General features: G+C 36.8%; 1 pseudogene; it reads left to right on the top strand.

Moving 5' to 3' along the window:
* The first annotated feature begins 1,932 nt into the window (after nucleotides 1–1,932).
* On the top strand, nucleotides 1,933–16,589 carry LOC149207331 (UDP-glycosyltransferase 89B2-like; annotated as a pseudogene).
* Nucleotides 16,590–18,180: the final 1,591 nt, after the last annotated feature.

Raw genomic sequence — 18,180 nt, 5'->3', positions numbered from 1 at the left:
GGACCGAGACATCCAGAGACTACTGGTACTAGAGCCAGGATCCCAAACTCCAACGAGACTTCTATCCCTCTAGCCTTACTATGATAGACCACGTCTCCCGAATAGGGGAGGAGGAACAGGAAATGGAGCTAAGGGGCAGGTGCCCTCTGTCCTACTGACTCCCAAGAATAATGAGGGGGGCGATGTGGCATTCCCTTCCACGCCCCCTTTCCAATGCACCATATGTGGGTCCTCACTGGAATTTATGACACTTTAATTAATTTTATTTCTCTCAATTGTTCTTCGCGATTATTTTCTTATGAGATTTAGGTGGGTTATTCAAGGGTTGCAAGGGCGGTTTTACAAGCAACCTTGCAAGTTTGGTTCTCAATTTTACTGTTGGATATTATGGGAAGGAGTGGCCATGTACAATAGGCATCATCACTTGGGGAAGGAAAGATAAGAGTTATCTGGGAGAAAAACCTCCCAAAAGTAGAACCTTCCATTTCTAGAAGCGCATCATCAGTTAGAGAAGGAAAGATAAGAGCTATGTGGGAGACAAACCTCCCAAAAGTAGAACCTTCCATTTCCTTACTAGGCACATCCTTTCCAAGGAGGAAGACCAAGAAGCATGGGCTTCTGGATTGAACAAGATAAATACCTCTTACACAACGTTTGGCTTGGATAATTCGAAGGAAATTCACTAAAGTGTTGGTTCACGACAAGGTGCCTTCAATTCCTCTAGGTCAATAGCTAAGGTAATTTTGTGCTTCTAGCTTTTTCGGCTCTTCTTTATCATCATGGTTGGGTGGTGTGTGATTCTAGGTTTTTGGTTGTCTCTTATTGCATTGTCACTTTGGTTTACTCGGTAGATGCACATGATCACCTTCTAGTAGGGGTTAAAACTTTGTTGGGGCAAGTTCTCAAGGAGAAGCATGACAATAGAAATGAAATCATTTATTTTCTTAATTGTTTGCAACAGAACCAATGGAGAATGCAAGATAACATTTAGTGCCTAGATGCTCCTCTTCCACACATGGAGAAACACATATATATATTTTTAATAAAGTTATAATTTAATTAATTCTTATGATTTTTTTTAATTTTAACAACTTGAAATGTATAATAAAGTGAGTATGTTGATATTCATTATGGATGGATACCTTTAAACATTTTTTTATATATAAACCAAATGAACTAGAAAAACATGTTGGAATAGTCAATTACACATTAATTAGTTTAAAAGAAATCATTTATTTTCTTAATTGTTTGCAACAGAACCAATGGAGAATGCAAGATAACATTTAGTGCCTAGATGCTCCTCTTGCACACATGGAGAAACACATATATATATTTTTAATAAAGTTATAATTTAATTAATTCTTATGATTTTTTTTAATTTTAACAACTTGAAATGTATAATAAAGTGAGTATGTTGATATTCATTATGGATTGATACCTTTAAACATTTTTTTATATATAAACCAAATGAACTAGAAAAACATGTTGGAATAGTCAATTACACATTAATTAGTTTAAAAATCTATATTTAATATATTAAAATAATGAACATTTATCAATTTATAAATAAATTTAAATTTTTAAAATTGAAATTTTTCTTTCTTAAAACAAAATATTATATTATTTTTATTTTAAATCATAATAATAATAATAATATACTCTATTACTTTGTAATCCCATATTTTATCTCGTCAGAAAAAAAAAAGGATATAGTTAACCATTATTATATTGAAAGAGGATATTACCTTAATAATATTTATATAAAAAAGATGATATCTTTAAAATGAAAAGTAATAACTATATATATATATATATATATCTCGTAAACTCTATATTCGTGTTGAACTTTCTCTATATTTATTAGATTAAATTCGACACTCACAATATTAACGATTAGAGGGTGCAAAACCTGACTGAACTACACCAGTAAACATGGAGAGGACCCCTCACATTCTGTCTATTTCCAGAACAGGGTCACATGATTCCTCTGCTCGACCTCACCCACAGCCTAGCCTATCATGGGCTCTCCATAACAGTTCTCACAACCCCTCAACATCAATCCCTGTTGGATCCTCTTTTGCACAAAGCATCTACAGAGGGACTCCCTATTCAATCCCTTGTCATTCCACTCCCACCCACTGAAGGACACCTTCCTGAATGTGAAAACTTTGGTCAGCTTCCTTCGCCTCACATCTTAGTCCACATGAATTCTTTTTAGGAGCTCTCTCAACCAATTGAAGACTGGTTACAACAGCAGAAGGAGCACACAGATAATGGGTTCAGCCCACCGGTTTGCATTATCAACAATTTCTTCCTTTGATGGACTCACAACACAGCTGCAAAGCTCGGGATACACAGGGTAGCATTCTACCCATCTAGTGCTTTTAGTGTTTCTGTCAATTATTCTCTCTGGAAATACATGCCACATGAAGAATTATCATCAGATAGTGATACAGTCCATATTCCTGAATTTCCTCATTCTATCAGTTTTGCCAAGTATCAAATCTCGCATCGTGCGAGCATGTATAAGAGATCTGATCCCCTCTCTGAATTCATAAGGTATGGCATGAATTTGAATGTAGAAAGCTGTGGTACTATTATTAACACCTTCTATGATATAGAATCTGTTTATATAGATCATCTGCGTGGGGCTATTTCTGGTAGGCTTGTTTGGTCTATAGGTCCTCTGCTACCCCCTGCTGTTTTGGAGTTGAAGCTGTTAAGCTCCATTATGTTTTCCCAACTACTGCCTACAATTACGAAAGTGAACCGCAGTTATTTCCTTAATTTCTGGAAACCAACTGTATTAATTTCCTTAAATTACGGAAATCAACTGCAGTTAATTAATTTCTTGTTGGGAGCTTCTGAAGTGGTCCATTACTCCATCTGGAGTTGTCTACCATGATCTGTGGAACACCTGACACATAGCCAATAGAAGCTTGATGGAAGCTTGGCTATATATATTTCTGTTTGGTCCCCAAGCTTGCATCTCAATCCCCTTCAGTTTTACACCATCAAGTTGAGAGAGCAGAGCCTGGAAGTGCCTTCAGATTTTCTTATCTGCCTGCTTTGGCGTATTTTTCTTAGGTGTGATCCTTGATATTGTTCGATTGTGGACAGCTTGCTTGCTGTTCGTTTTTCATGCATCGCCTTTGCGGATGTTGCCTTTTCGATACTAGTATTTGTGATGGCATATAATAAAGTCGTACACCTTCGTTATTAAACTATAGAAGGTGATCTTTTTGAGGAAAATTCAAGAATATTTTGCCCTTGTTCTCTTGAATTTCTGAGAATTTAAATGGACACATTTTCTCAATTCCTGATCCGTTAAGGCTAACGCAAACGCGCAATTTAGATTTGTAATAACAAATCACCAATATTTTTGCGGGGTTTTGCGTTTAGTTTTGATTGTTTACATATTTGAAGTTTGTCCTATTTCCTTACTGTTGAGAGCTGTCCAACAGACTTTACGAGGCCAAGGAAGCTCCTGGAATATTTATTTCAAGGATTTTGCAACGGAGGAGTTTTCTCAGATTGTAGGTAGTTGTGTACGAAATACATCAGAGTGTGAATAGCATCAATGGCCGAAGGTAAGTTTTCTCTGGCATCAAGTTTTTACATTCTTTATGATTTCTTTAAGTTTTAATTCCGCATTAAAGAATCGTTATTTTCTAACATTTGGTATCAGAGCCTCATTTTATCTCTGCCTTGGTGTGTGCAAATTTACAATGGTGCTTTAATTTTATTTTATTTTGTGAGGAATTATTGCCGTCATTTGGAGTAATACTGATATTTACTGGAGTTTTTACTCATACTATGTCACTTATAGTTCTGGTTATATTAGTGCGGAGTCATATGGAGTTTATTTAAAATGTCATTTTGACTTATTCTTTTCACCAAACATTGTTTTTGACTCTGGTTAAAGAAATGTTTATAATTTTATAAGTAAATTTTTTAAGTGTTTGGTCAGTGCGGTAATTGTTTCCGCTTTCCATATTTTTTAAATTGCTTCATATTAAACTGTGTATACGCCATTTCACGTAGCATGAAATGTGAAGTACTGTGTATATTTTTGTTTATGCAATTTATAATAAACAATGTCTAGTGATCCATATAATATTGATTGATTAGAGAATAGCCACAGCATCTCTAATTAAATAATATTATATATTATGATTGGTTAGGATCACATAAAGATTATTTAGACATTAAATTGTAATTAATTATACTAAATATAATAAATTTTATCCCACAGGAATTTTTATTATATTTATGTAATTAATTAGGATAAAATATTCATAACTTACCCACAGGAATTATGAATCAATAGTTTTATCATAAAGTTCAAAACTAAGATAGAATTTATATCAAATTATAATCATAATATACCCTTTAGAATTATGAATTAAGTGAATAATTTGACAAATTCTATCATAAAGAATAATTGAATCTGCTTGAATTGAAAATTTAGCCCACAGGCAATTTTTATGTCATTAGATTCAATTTTAAGCATGATTTACATTGGTAAAGCATGAAATTTTATTTAGGCCTCAATTTTAACATAAGCATGTGATCTTTAATTTTGATGCAGTTGTAAAACCTGCAATTTTCTCTAAAATTCGTTGTGATATCCCTGAACTTAAGGGAGATAACTATAAGGTTTGGAAGGAGAGGGTTCTCTTTCATTTGGGGTGGATGGACATAGACTATGCTATTAGGAAAGATGAACCACCGACACTCACTAATACCAGCACTGCAGCGGACATCACGCTGTATGAACGATGGGAGCGATCCAATTGCCTAAGCATGATGTTCATTAAGACTAAAATTTCAGCTGGTATTCGTGGTTCCGTTGATCAGCATGAAAAGGTTCGAGACTTGTTGAAGGCCATTGATGATCAATTCGTCACTTCAGACAAGGCACTAGCAAGCACCCTAATCATGAAGTTCTCATCCCTAAGGCTAACCAGTGTGAAAGGTGTGCATGAGCACATCATGCAGATGAGGGACATTGTGGCTCAATTGAAGAAACTCGAGGTTGAAATATCGGAGTCCTTCCTGGTGCACTACATCCTGAACACCCTTTCACACCAATATGGACCTTTCAAAATCTCATACAACACACATAAGGATAAATGGTCAATTAATGAACTCATGACCATGTGTGTTCAAGAGGAAGAGAGACTGGTGATGGAACTGGGAGAAAGTGAAATGCTGGCAATGCATGGAAAGGGAAAATCTCAAGCCAAACGGAAAGGGAAAGGTAAAGTACCTCCCCAAGCTGATATCAAGAAGGATTCCAAGTGTTTCTTCTGTAAAAAGAAGGGACACATGAAGAAGGAATGCGCCAAATTTCAGAAATGGCTTGCGGACAAAGGTAATTTAATCTCGTTTGTTTGTTATGAATCTAATATGGTTAACGTCGATATTAACACATGGTGGATTGATTCAGGATCAACAATTCACATTTCAAATTCCTTGCAGGGTTTGCAAAACCTAAGGAAGCCAGTGGGAAGTGATCAAAGCATCTTATCAGGAAACAAGATGGGCTCGCATGTGGAAGCTATAGGAACATGTTATTTAACTTTAAGTAGTGGTTTTGTTTTAGAATTAGAAAAGACCTTTATGTTCCAAGTTTTTCTAAAAACTTGATTTCAGTCTCAAGGCTTGTACCTTTTGGATATTCCTTTAACTTTTCAGAAAAATACTTCAGTCTATTTTATAAATCTGATTATGTTGGGAATGGTATTTTGTCTAATGGTCTTTACTACATTAATTTACAAAACAATGTCACTTATGATTCAATGCATGTTCACACTGGCACTAAAAGATGTGTTATTAATGAAGATTCCTCTAAATTATGGCACCGGAGACTAGGTCATATCTCCATAAAAAGAATTAAAAGATTGCTAAATGAAGGGGTACTTAATACTCTGGATTTTACTGATTTTGAGACTTGTGTGGACTGCATAAAGGGAAAGCAGACCAACAAGTCAAAGAAAGGTGCCAATAGGAGTTCGAACATATTAGAGATCATACATATTGATATATGTAGTCCAGACATGGACTCACATGGTCAGAGATACTTCATCTCTTTTATAGATGATTACTCATGATATATGTATCTCTACATGCTTCATAAAAAGAGCGAAGCATTAGATGCCTTTAAGATATTTAAGGCTGAAGTAGAGAAACAATGCAGCAAACAAATTAAGATCGTGAGATTAGATAGAGGTGGAGAATATTATGGTAGATACACAGAAGATGGACAAGAACCTGGGCCATTCGCTAAATTTATTCAAGAGCATGGGATTGTTGCCTAATACACCATGCCTGGTTCACCTGACCAGAATGGTGTAGCAGAAAGAAGAAACCGAACATTATTGGACATGGTGCAGAGTATGCTTAGCAGCTCCAATCTTCCTAAATCCTTGTGGACTAAAGCACTTAAGACGACAGTGTATATATTAAACCGAGTTCCAACCAAGGTTGTTCCTAAAACGCCATTTGAATTATGGAAAGGTTGGAAACCGAGTTTGCGACATATGCGCGTTTGGGGATGCCCGTCTGAAGTGAGAATATATAATCCACAAGAGAAGAAGCTGGACCCAAGGACCATTAGTGGGTATTTCATTGGATATGCTGAAAGGTCTAAAGGTTACAGATTTTATTGTCCATCTCACAGCACTAGGATTATGGAATCAAGAAATGCAAAGTTTCTTGAAAATGACTTGATCAGTGGGAGTGATCAAACCAGGAACATAGTTTCTGAGAAGGATCATTCAGAATCTCAACCTTCCACCTCAAGTCATAGATTGGTTATTGTTCATAGCACCCCTCAAGTACAAACTAGTGTTGAACAACCAATTGTTGAAGTTCCACAAGCTGCTGACGACATTCCAGTAGATCAAGTAGTTCAAGAGTTGCCAAGAACTTTTGAACAACAAGTTGAACCACATACTTCTTAGGAAGATGATGGTACAACATTAAGAAGATCTACTAGACCAAAGAGATCAGCAATTCCTGATGATTATGTTGTGTATCTGCAAGAATCTTACTACAACATTGGAGCCGAAAATGATCCCGAGTCCTTTTCACAAGCCATGAGTTGCAAAAAATCAGAATTATGGTACAATGCCATGAAGGAAGAGATGAATTCCATAAAGAGGAACGAAGTCTGGGATCTTGTTGAGTTGCCTAATGGTGCAAAAGTCATTGGATGTAAATGGGTCTTTAAGACAAAGAAAGACTCATTGGGCAACATTGAGAGATACAAGGCAAGACTTGTTGCTAAGGGATTCACTCAGAAAGAAGGAATCGACTACACGGACACTTTTTCTCCTGTATCTAAGAAAGATTCCTTGCGCGTTATTATGGCATTAGTAGCCCATTTTGACTTGGAGTTGCAACAAATGGATGTGAAAACGACATTTCTTAATGAAGATCTAGAGGAGGAGGTTTACATGAAACAACCTGAAGGATTCCCCTCTAGTGATGGTGAGCAATTGGTTTACAAGCTCAAGAAGTCATTATACGGTTTAAAACAAGCATCCCACCAATGGTATTTGAAATTCCATAATGTAATTTCTTCTTTTGGTTTTGTAGAAAACATTATGGATCAATGTATATACCTGAAAGTTAGTGGGAGTAAAATTTGTTTTCTTGTTTTATATGTGGATGACATTTTGCTAGAAACCAATGATAAGGGTTTGTTACATGGGGTGAAACAATTCCTCTCTAAAAATTTTGATATGAAGGATATGGGTGAGGCATCTTATGTCATTGGCATTAAGATCCATAGAGACAGATTTCGAGGAATCTTGGGTCTGTCTTAGGAAACCTATATTAATAAAATTTTAGAGAGATTTTGGATGAAGGATTGTTCACCAAGTGTAGCTCCATTGTGAAGGGTGATAGGTTCAATTTGAACCAATGCTCGAAGAACAACTTTGAAAGGGAACAAATTTAGAACATTCCATATGCTTCTGTTGTTGGAAGCCTAATGTATGCTCAAGTCTGCACAAGACCTGACATTGCATTTGTTGTGGGAATGTTGGGATGATATCAGAGTGATCCAGGTTTAGACCACTGGAGAGCTGCAAAGAAAGTAATGAGGTACCTTCAAGGAACCAAAGGCTACATGCTTATGTATAGACGGACGGACACTTTGGAAGTAATTGGATACTTAGATTTTGACTTTGCTGGATGTGTTGATTCACGTAAATCAATATCAGGATACATTTTTATGATGGCCGGTGGAGCTGTATCATGGAGGAGTGCCAAGCAGACCTTGATTGCCAATTCCACTATAGAAGCCGAGTTTGTCTCCTGTTTTAAGGGTACTTTACATGGTGTATGGCTTAAGAGTTTCATTTCTGGGCTTAGAATTATGGATTCTATCTCTAAGCCATTGAGAATATATTGCGACAATTCCGTTGTTGTTTTTATGGCTAAAAACAACAAAAGTGGGAGTTGAAATAAACACATCAACATTAAGTATTTAGCTATAAGGGAACATGTTAAAGAAAAGAAAGTGGTCATTGAGCACGTCAACATTGAGTTGATGATCGCTGATCCATTGACTAAAGGCATGCCACCATTTAAATTCAAGGATCATGTAATGAATATGGGACTTGGTTCCATTATGTAGTTTCTCATTGTATGGACAATGTTATCTTAATGAAATTCTTAATTATTGTGATGTTTTTCTCATATTTATGTGCACCTTAATTTGATTTGAGAAAACTCATTTGTGTAGGACCAGGAATAAACATAAGGTTTATTCATTAAGAAATTGTTGCCACATAAATTATAATAAGAATAAATACATAGTAATACGTGGAAGATAATACTCGTCATTAGAGGACTTATCGTCATGATTCATGTATCTATTACTTAATACAGATTATCAATGGGTTTTAAGATGAGACATTAAGTTTGGAAGTATGGACCAAGTGGGAGAATGTTAAGCTCCATTAAGTTTTCCCAACTGCTGCCTACAATTACGAAAGTGAACTGCAGTTATTTCCTTAATTTCTGGAAACCAACTGCAGTAATTTCCTTAAATTACGGAAATCAACTACAGTTAATTAATTTCTTGTTGGGAGCTTCTGAAGTGGTCCATTACTCCATCTGGAGTTGTCTACCATGATCTGTGGAACACCTAACACATAGCCAACAGAAGCTTGATGGAAGCTTGGCTATATATATTTCTGTTTGGTCCCCAAGCTTGCATCTCAATCCCCTTCAGTTTTACACCATCAAGTTGAGAGAGCAGAGCCTGGAAGTGTCGTCAGATTTTCTTATCTACCTGCTTTGGCGTATTTTTCTTAGGTGCGATCCTTGATATTGTTCGATTGTGGACAACTTGCTTGCTGTTCGTTTTTCATGCATCGCCTTTGCAGATGCTGCCTTTTTGATACTAGTATTTGTGATGGCATATAATAAAGTCGTACACCTTCGTTATTAAACTATAGAAGGTGATCTTTCTGAGGAAAATTCAAGAATCTTTTGCCCTTGTGCTTTTGAATTTCTGAGAATTTAAATGGATACATTTTCTCAATTCTTGATCCGTTAAGGCTAACGCAAACGCGCGATTTAGATTTGTAATAACAAATCACCAATATTTTTGCGGGGTTTTGCATTTAGTTTTGATTGTTTACATATTTGAAGTTTATCCTATTTCTTTACTATTGAGCGTTGTCCAACGAACTTTACAAGGCCAAGGAAGCTCCTGGAATATTTATTTCAAGGATTTTGCAACGGAGGAGTTTGCTCAGATTGTAGCAGTTGTGTACGAAATACATCAGAGTGTGAATAGCATCAATGGCCGGAGGTAAGTTTTCTTGGGCATCAAGTTTTTACATTCTTTACGATTTCTTTAAGTTTTAATTTCGCATTAAAGAATCGTTATTTGCTAACAGAAGCAGAGAACAAATATGAGAGAGAGAGGGAAACCTAGTTCAATCAATGAATCAGTATGCCAGCAATGGCTGGACTGTCGGGGAGAGAAGTCTGTTATTTACATTTGCTTTGGCAGCGAGGTCTGTCTTACAAATCAACAAATTGAGGAGATTGCAGCAGGGCTGGAGGCAAGTGAAGAGTCCTTCATATGGGTCTTTAGGGATGCACCTAGTACTATGCTTGCTGATGAATATGGTGTGCTTCCCCTGGGTTTTGAAGAGAGAATGGAGAGAAGAGGTCTGATAATTAGAGGTTGGGCACCTCAGCTCTTGATTCTATGACACCCTTCTGTTAGGGGTTTTCTCACCCACTGTGGGTGGAATTCTACAATGGAGAGCATCACAGTGGGAGTCCCATTGATAACATGCCCATGACTGCAAATCAATACTAGACTGCTAGGTTATTGGTTGAATATCTCAAGGTTGGAGTCAGGTTTTGTGAAGGTGCCACCACAGTTCCCAACAGAGATGACTTGAAATTTGCAGTTAAATGTGTTTTGGCAAGAGAAGGAGGAGTGAAAAGATTAGAGGAGTTGAGCAGGGCAGCGACAATGCAGTGCAAGAAGTGTTAGGATATTCCGACACATAGGATATAGTTAAGTTCAACTTGGTCTAGTATAGAGTTAGGTTAGAGTTAGGTAAAGTGTGTTTCTTTACCGTTGTACATTTTGTAACTTACAATCCGACGGTCACGATATGTAGTGATCCGACGGTTCACTCTCACCTCGGTATTACCGACACTTGATCCGTGGCTTGACACCCGATTGGTCCATGAGTTCTATTTAAAGCGCATGGAGGGTCATTGTTCGGGTAATCCGTGCATGAGAGAAGCTTATGTAAATTTTCATTCTTTGATTAATAAATTGCCTGTAGTACCCACGTTGGGACAGGCCGTGGACTGTTTCCCTCCTTGCACTCTGAGGGTTTTAACCACGTCAAAAATACTGGTGTATTGATTTGAGATCTGGTTGTGAGCGGTGTCCTTTTGGTATTCTTTCTGTGGAACTTACCCTGTAAATTCCTACATGGTATCAGAGCTATTTGAGGGCCGCGTCCGTTGGTGATCCAAATCTGAAGCCGGTAGAACTGCATGCGGCTGTCGTTTCCTAGATCTGCTGTTTCTGACTGCTTTCGGGCCGAGAGGACTGCTCTGTTGCATTCGGAGCATCTGTTCCAGTGAGGAACCCCTTTCGTTTCACGCGAAAAGGTTTTCGGTAGCCCTAGCTGCGTCATTTTTCAGATCGGGAGGTATACAGTGTTTTTTTTTGCAGTTTACTGTTATTTTCTCTCTGCTTATTTCGGTCTCAGTTTATTTAGCCTTTTTTTTTAACCGGATCTATACCTTTCATTTCTGCGTATGCTCTTTGCCCTGCGACTCTGTGCGATCTGGGCAAATCAGAAACAGAAAGAAAGGATTTTTCTCATGCGTATGCTCTTTTCCCTGCACCTTAGTGTGATCTCGGAAAATCAGAAACATTGAGAAAAATATTTAGTTTTTCGGCTAAAGCTAACTTTGAGATTTTTTTAAAATTTCTAGTTTTTTGGCTAAAGCTAACTTCGAGCCGCAAGGTTCGTTTTTCTTTGCATATTCGTGTTGGGTTTTGTGTTTTGTGTTTTGTAGGGAAAAAGAGCTTTCTCAAGGCAAGCACGCAAACCGAGGCCCCCCCCCTCTCTCTCTCTCTCTCTCTCTCTCTCTCTCAAATTTTTTGTATAGATCAATTGGTTCAAAGCTATTTTAAGAGAGTAGAGGTCTTGGGTTCAAGTCTCCATTTTGTGGGGGCGGATTTTTTCATTCCCGCACATTCGCGCACTTTGCCGGCAACTTCAACAATTATTTTTCAAAAAGCCATAACTTCTTCATCCGGAAGCCTTTTTCAGAGCCGTTTTTTTTAAAACCGCCTATTTTTTCGAGATCTATCCATTGGAACACTTACTTTCAGCATCTTCAGCTTCAGTTTTTTTAAAAATGGAAAGTCCATGCCAAGTCATTCTTGACAGCACTAACTACTTCCAATGGGTAGCCTACATGGAAGATTTACTTAGAAGTAAAGGTCTCTTCAGAATAGCCACAGACCAAGAGAAGAAACCAAAAGATGAAGACAAGGCGGCAAAATGGGAAAATAGACAAGATCAAGCACGTGGTTTGATAGGGATGTCTATTTCTCCTGATCTTAGATTCCACATTGCAGAACTTGAGACTCCTCATGAAGCATTAGAAAAACTTGCTAAAGTTTTTGGGATTAAAAATGAAATTAGAGCCCATCAACTTGAAAATGAGCTGCTTACTTTGGATCCTAATAATTTTTCTTGCATTGAAGATTTCTTGTCCAAATTCAAGAACCTTAGATATCTTCTGGAAGGTGTTAAAGTTAAGAAAGAAGATGGTAACCTTATTTATTCCATCCTTACTAAGTTGGGACCAGCCTACTCTGTATTTGTTTCCACTTTCCATTCTACAAGGGAAGCTTTCATTTGTCAAGGACAAGACTACAAGCCCCCTTCCTTTGACTCCTTTTGTGATTCCTTAATAAGAGAACAAGAAAAACTCTTACACCTTGGTCTTCTTAATCTTGGAAACTCTTCCACGAAAGCGTTAGCCGCCCAGCAGCAACCAAATTCAAAGAATCCTAAGAAGTCATATCCTCAAAAGAATGGTCCTAAACCATTTCAGCCTCAAAATGAAAGATCATTTCAGCAAAATGATAAGACCAATAAAAACAAATGGAAGAAGACTGATAGACATTGTAACTTTTGTAATCGAGATGGCCACTTAGAATCTAAATGCTTTAAGAAGATGGAAGCCTTGGAAGCCGCAATGAAGAAACATAACATCCATGTGGAGCCTACTTCAACTTCAACTTCCGGAATGGCACTTTCTGCATGTCATTGTCAATCATCTCAGTCTGGTTATGCATTAAATGTATCTTCTTCTTCTTCTCATTCTCATGAGTGGCTCATTGATTCTGGAGCCTCTTGTCACATGGCCAAAAACCAAGCCATGTTTTCTTCTTTAAATGATTGTAACACCAAAAATATATATATTGGTGATGATAGATCTCTTAATGTTGTAGGGACTGGAACTGTTCATCTAGACAATGGTCAGTTTAATGATGTATTATGTGTTCCAACCTTATCCTGCAACCTTCTATCTGTCTATCAGATAACTCATTCAGGTGAAGGTAAAATTGTTGAATTTTCACCTCATGATGTTGTAATCAAGGATCTAAAAGATCCTAAACAGATTCTAGCTACTGGTCTTGCTGATGATTCCAAAAGGTTGTATAAGTTTCACAACTTTGGGTCATCCAATCTTCCCTCAGTATTTGTTGCTCATAATGATGAAGTGAGCAAACTTTGGCATGAGCGATTTGGTCACTTAAACTATCGCTCCCTTCAGCATCTATGTAAAGAAAATATGGTGACAGGTCTTCCTATGGTATCTTGCAGAGATGGTGTTTGTTCCGGATGTGTACTCGGAAAACATCATCGGGACAGTTTTGACAAACGTGCCTCTTGGCACGCCTCAGCCCCTTTACAGCTTGTGCACAGTGATTTATGTGGTCCTCTTCCTGTTGCTTCATTCTCTGGCTGCAAGTACTTCTTAACTTTCATTGATGATTTCTCCAGACGCACTTGGGTATACTTCTTAAAACTCAAGAGCGAAGTATTTACCACTTTTTTGGCCTTCAAAGCATTTGTTGAAAAACAATCTGGACATCAAATTCTTAAGCTAAGAACTGATAATGGTGGAGAATATGTTAAAAACACATTCATCAACTTTTGCACCGAAAATGGAATTCAAATGCAACATACTGTTCCATACACTCCACAACAAAATGGTGTAGCTGAAAGGAAAAATCGCACCTTAAAGGAAATGGCTAATTGTATGCTGCAATCTAAAGGACTCAGTCTTAGTTTTTGGGCCGAAGCAATTAATTGTGCAAATTATATAATCAATCGCACTCCTACTAAGGTTCTAGAGAATATCACTCCAGAAGAAGCTTGGAGTTCCATTAAACCAGATGTAAGTCACTTTCGTGTGTTTGGAAGTGAAGCATGGGCCCATATTCCAGATGAAAAGCATAAAGCTTTAGAACCTAAGAGTGAGAAATGTACTTTTGTTGGATATTCTGAAGATGTAAAAGGTTATAGACTTATTCCATTTAAGTCCAAAAATGTTATCATTAGAAGAGATGTAAAATTTGATGAAAATAAATCGGCCTGCGAGCCTAGTCCGGCGGATGTGCCACCTCTTCCTATCTCTTCTATCTTTGAAAACATTTCTTCTTCAGATGATGAAAGCGAGGATGATAATCCTCCCCCACCTTCTCAGGATCCTCAACTTCCAAGATGGGTCCGTGCTACTCGGGATGCAGCAGGTGATCTTGCCGGTGATCCTACAGATCAGCGACGTACACGTTCTCAGTTTGAAAGAGCCTCTTCTTTACTGGCTCAAGCTCCAGTAAATCATGATCCTGACACTTTTGCAGAAGCTTCAGGCCATCCACATTGGGAAGCAGCTATGAATGAAGAATATCATTCATTGATGACAAATGATACATGGGATCTTGTTCCTCTACCAAAGGGACGCAAACTTGTTAGATGTAAATGGGTTTACAGAACCAAGTATGGACCAGATGGGAAAGTTGATAAACATAAAGCTCGTCTCGTTGCTAAGGGCTTTTCACAGGTTGAAGGCATTGACTACACTGAAACCTTTTCTCCTGTTGCCAAAATGAACTCTATCCGCCTTGTTCTTTCCCTTGCTGCCTCTTTAAAATGGGAAGTCCATCAGATGGATGTTAAATCTGCCTTCTTGCATGGGGACTTGCAGGAAGAAATCTATATGGAACAACCCATTGGCTTCATACAAACAGACTCCAGCCTTGTTTGTCGACTTAAGAAATCCCTTTATGGCCTCAAGCAAGCTCCTCGGGCTTGGTATGCCAAAATGGATAGCTTTCTTTTAGAATCTGGCTTTTCTAGGTGTCATTCTGACAATACTGTCTACACCAAGAAAGTGGGCAACTCTCTTATCATCCTTGTTCTTTATGTTGATGATCTTATTCTTACTGGTAGTGATCCCAACCTTATAAACCATGTGAAGTCCAGCCTTAAAAAGAAATTTGAAATGACAGACTTAGGACATTTACACTATTTTCTCGGTCTTCAAGTCTTGCAATCCCAAGAGGGTATTTTCCTTTCCCAGTCCAAGTATGCTTGTGATATTCTTCGTCATTTTCACATGGAAGACTGTAAGCCAGCCCCTTCTCCCTTTCAGTCTGGAGTCAAACTTTCAGTCTCTTGTACCTCTCCTGAAGTTGATGCTACCTTATACCGTCAACTTGTCGGAAAACTCCTGTATTTAACCCATACTCGTCCTGATCTTTCCTTTGTTGTTGGCCTTGTTGCTCGTTTTATGCAAAACCCCCGTGAAAGTCATTGGAAAGCAGCTAAAAGAATACTTCGTTATGTTCGAGGTACAGTACAGTTTGGGATTCATTACAGTGCCAAAGCAGCTCCTCTGTTAGTTGGTTTCACTGATTCTGATTGGGCTGGTGACCCTGATGATCGGAAGTCTACTGCCGGTTATGTCTTCACTCTTGGTTCAGGACCTATTACATGGGCTTGTAAGAAACAGGCTGCCATTTCTCTTTCGTCAGCAGAAGCAGAGTATCGTGGTGCCGTGGAAGCTAGTAAGGAAGCCTTGTGGCTTCGTCAGATCCTATCAGAGTTTGGCTTTGAGCAGCAGCATTCAACCACACTTTGGTGTGATAATCAAAGTGCCATTCAGCTATGCAAAGATCCAGTCCAGCATCAGCGCAGCAAACACATTGAACTACACATGCACTTCATCAGAAAGCTCATTCATGACCATGTTCTTGAAGTGCAATATTGTCCAACAGATGATCAGGTTGCAGACATCTTCACAAAGGCTCTCACAGAGGCGAAGTTCACTAAACTTCGATATATGCTTGGAGTTCAGGAAGTTGTCACTAAGGGGGGATAGGCTCTAGTGCCTCCTTCCTTCTCCTATTGTGTCATATTTGTAAATCCTTCAATCCTATCCCAAGTTGTTCTTAAGGGGGGATGTTAGGATATTCCGACACATAGGATATAGTTAAGTTCAACTTGGTCTAGTATAGAGTTAGGTTAGAGTTAGGTAAAGTGTGTTTCTTTACCGTTGTACATTTTGTAACTTACAATCCGACGGTCACGATATGTAGTGATCCGACGGTTCACTCTCACCTCGGTATTACCGACACTTGATCCGTGGCTTGACACCCGATTGGTCCATGAGTTCTATTTAAAGCGCATGGAGGGTCATTGTTCGGGTAATCCGTGCATGAGAGAAGCTTATGTAAATTTTCATTCTTTGATTAATAAATTGCCTGTAGTACCCACGTTGGGACAGGCCGTGGACTGTTTCCCTCCTTGCACTCTGAGGGTTTTAACCACGTCAAAAATACTGGTGTATTGATTTGAGATCTGGTTGTGAGCGGTGTCCTTTTGGTATTCTTTCTGTGGAACTTACCCTGTAAATTCCTACAAGAAGGAGGGTCCTCTGATAGGAACATGGAAGCCTTTGTGAGTGAGATAAAGAAACTGATTCCACAACCTAAATAAATACCAAGATGACATTAAGCCCTAATTATTCTCTGCTTACCAAGATACCATATTCCATATGGATTATGATGACGTGCTTGTTTTTGGTTGATATTCATTCCATAAATCCAAGATTAGATAATATTAGTTAAATTCCGGAAAATCTTCTGTTAAACAAGAAAATCTCCTGTTAAACAAGAAAATAGAGCAACAGAGTATTAGTTTGCATTCAATTTGGTCTGCAGTCGTGTTTCTCAATTCTTACTTTTTTTTAGAATTCAAGATGATCTATTTTGACTGAATTACAGTAGGTTCATTGCCTCACACTTAGAATTTCTTCAATGAAGCAAATTCATGCTCTTTATTGGTATAAAAAATGTAATTTTATCACTCTTTTGAAAATGTTATAGACTTACATTTTTCATATGTTTTTACTGTTTTGTTATCTCGGACATTTCAAAGCTTTGCCAAACGAACTCCCAGAAATGAAGATGCTCTTCTTCAGCTACATCAAGAGAGAAAATAAAAACCATGAGAGAAAAAAAAGCTCCAGTTATCTTTTCAGAAAATGGATATTTTTTCTAAATTAGAGAAATGAGGTTAATTTTTACAAATAAAATAAATAGTATGATTAAAATTGTTAAAGAATAAATTTTGATATATATATATATATATACCACCATTATTTTATAAAAATGAAAATGACAATATTTTGAAATGTTTCATTTTTATTTTCTGATATCATACCTACTTTCTGTTATCATCTAAATATCATAGTATACATCGAAATTCCAAAGTTACATAAACCATTAATTTTAATATTTCTTTATATAATATTTAAAATAGCATTTTAAATATATTGTATTTTATAATAATTTTTTTAATGTATGTACATTTTTTGGAAATTTCGTTATTCTATTCACAGGCGAAGAAAATTTGAAAATATAATTGTATATATTATATTAAAAATTTAAACATGAGCATAACAATTTACTAATATAATTTAGATTTTGATTATTTTCAAAAATTCACTTCAAAAAATTAAATTCAATAATGTCCGTGGAAGTCTATGTCTATAATGTCCGTGGAAGTCTATGTCTATGGAATTTGTAGCAAATCTAAAAAGGAAAGTCCATGGAAGTAATAAATACTAATGTCTATGGAAATAATAAATACCTAAGTAATAATAATAACCATATATGTCTATGAACAAATACCTAAGTAATAATAATAACCATATATGTCTATGAACGTAATAAATATTTATAATAAGTAATAATAATAACCATTGATATAAAATAATAAATTCCCTTTTACCAATCATAGTTGTTATTCATATTTTGTGTGGTAGTTAAATCACTTCAAAACATCATAATTTATACAAATTTAGTGCAAACAATTATTATTTTATTTTGTTAAGAAGTACATAAATTGTATAGACAAATATTCCATTATTATGATGATTTTAATACATTCGGTTTCACTACATAAATTGTAAAGGCATTGGAATAAGTTTTACAGTGAGCTTAACACATTTATTTATGATTAAATTGATCTTTGAATTCAAAAGAAGATAATATTATTTTATTTTACATTAACAAATTATTTAATT

The sequence above is a fragment of the Pinus tabuliformis genome, chromosome 1_2 (assembly GCF_031772625.1).
Source record: "Pinus tabuliformis cultivar Carrire ecotype Pingquan chromosome 1_2, CPIR1, whole genome shotgun sequence".
Classification (NCBI taxonomy): domain Eukaryota; kingdom Viridiplantae; phylum Streptophyta; class Pinopsida; order Pinales; family Pinaceae; genus Pinus; species Pinus tabuliformis.
This window is presented reverse-complemented; position numbering and strand designations above follow the sequence as displayed.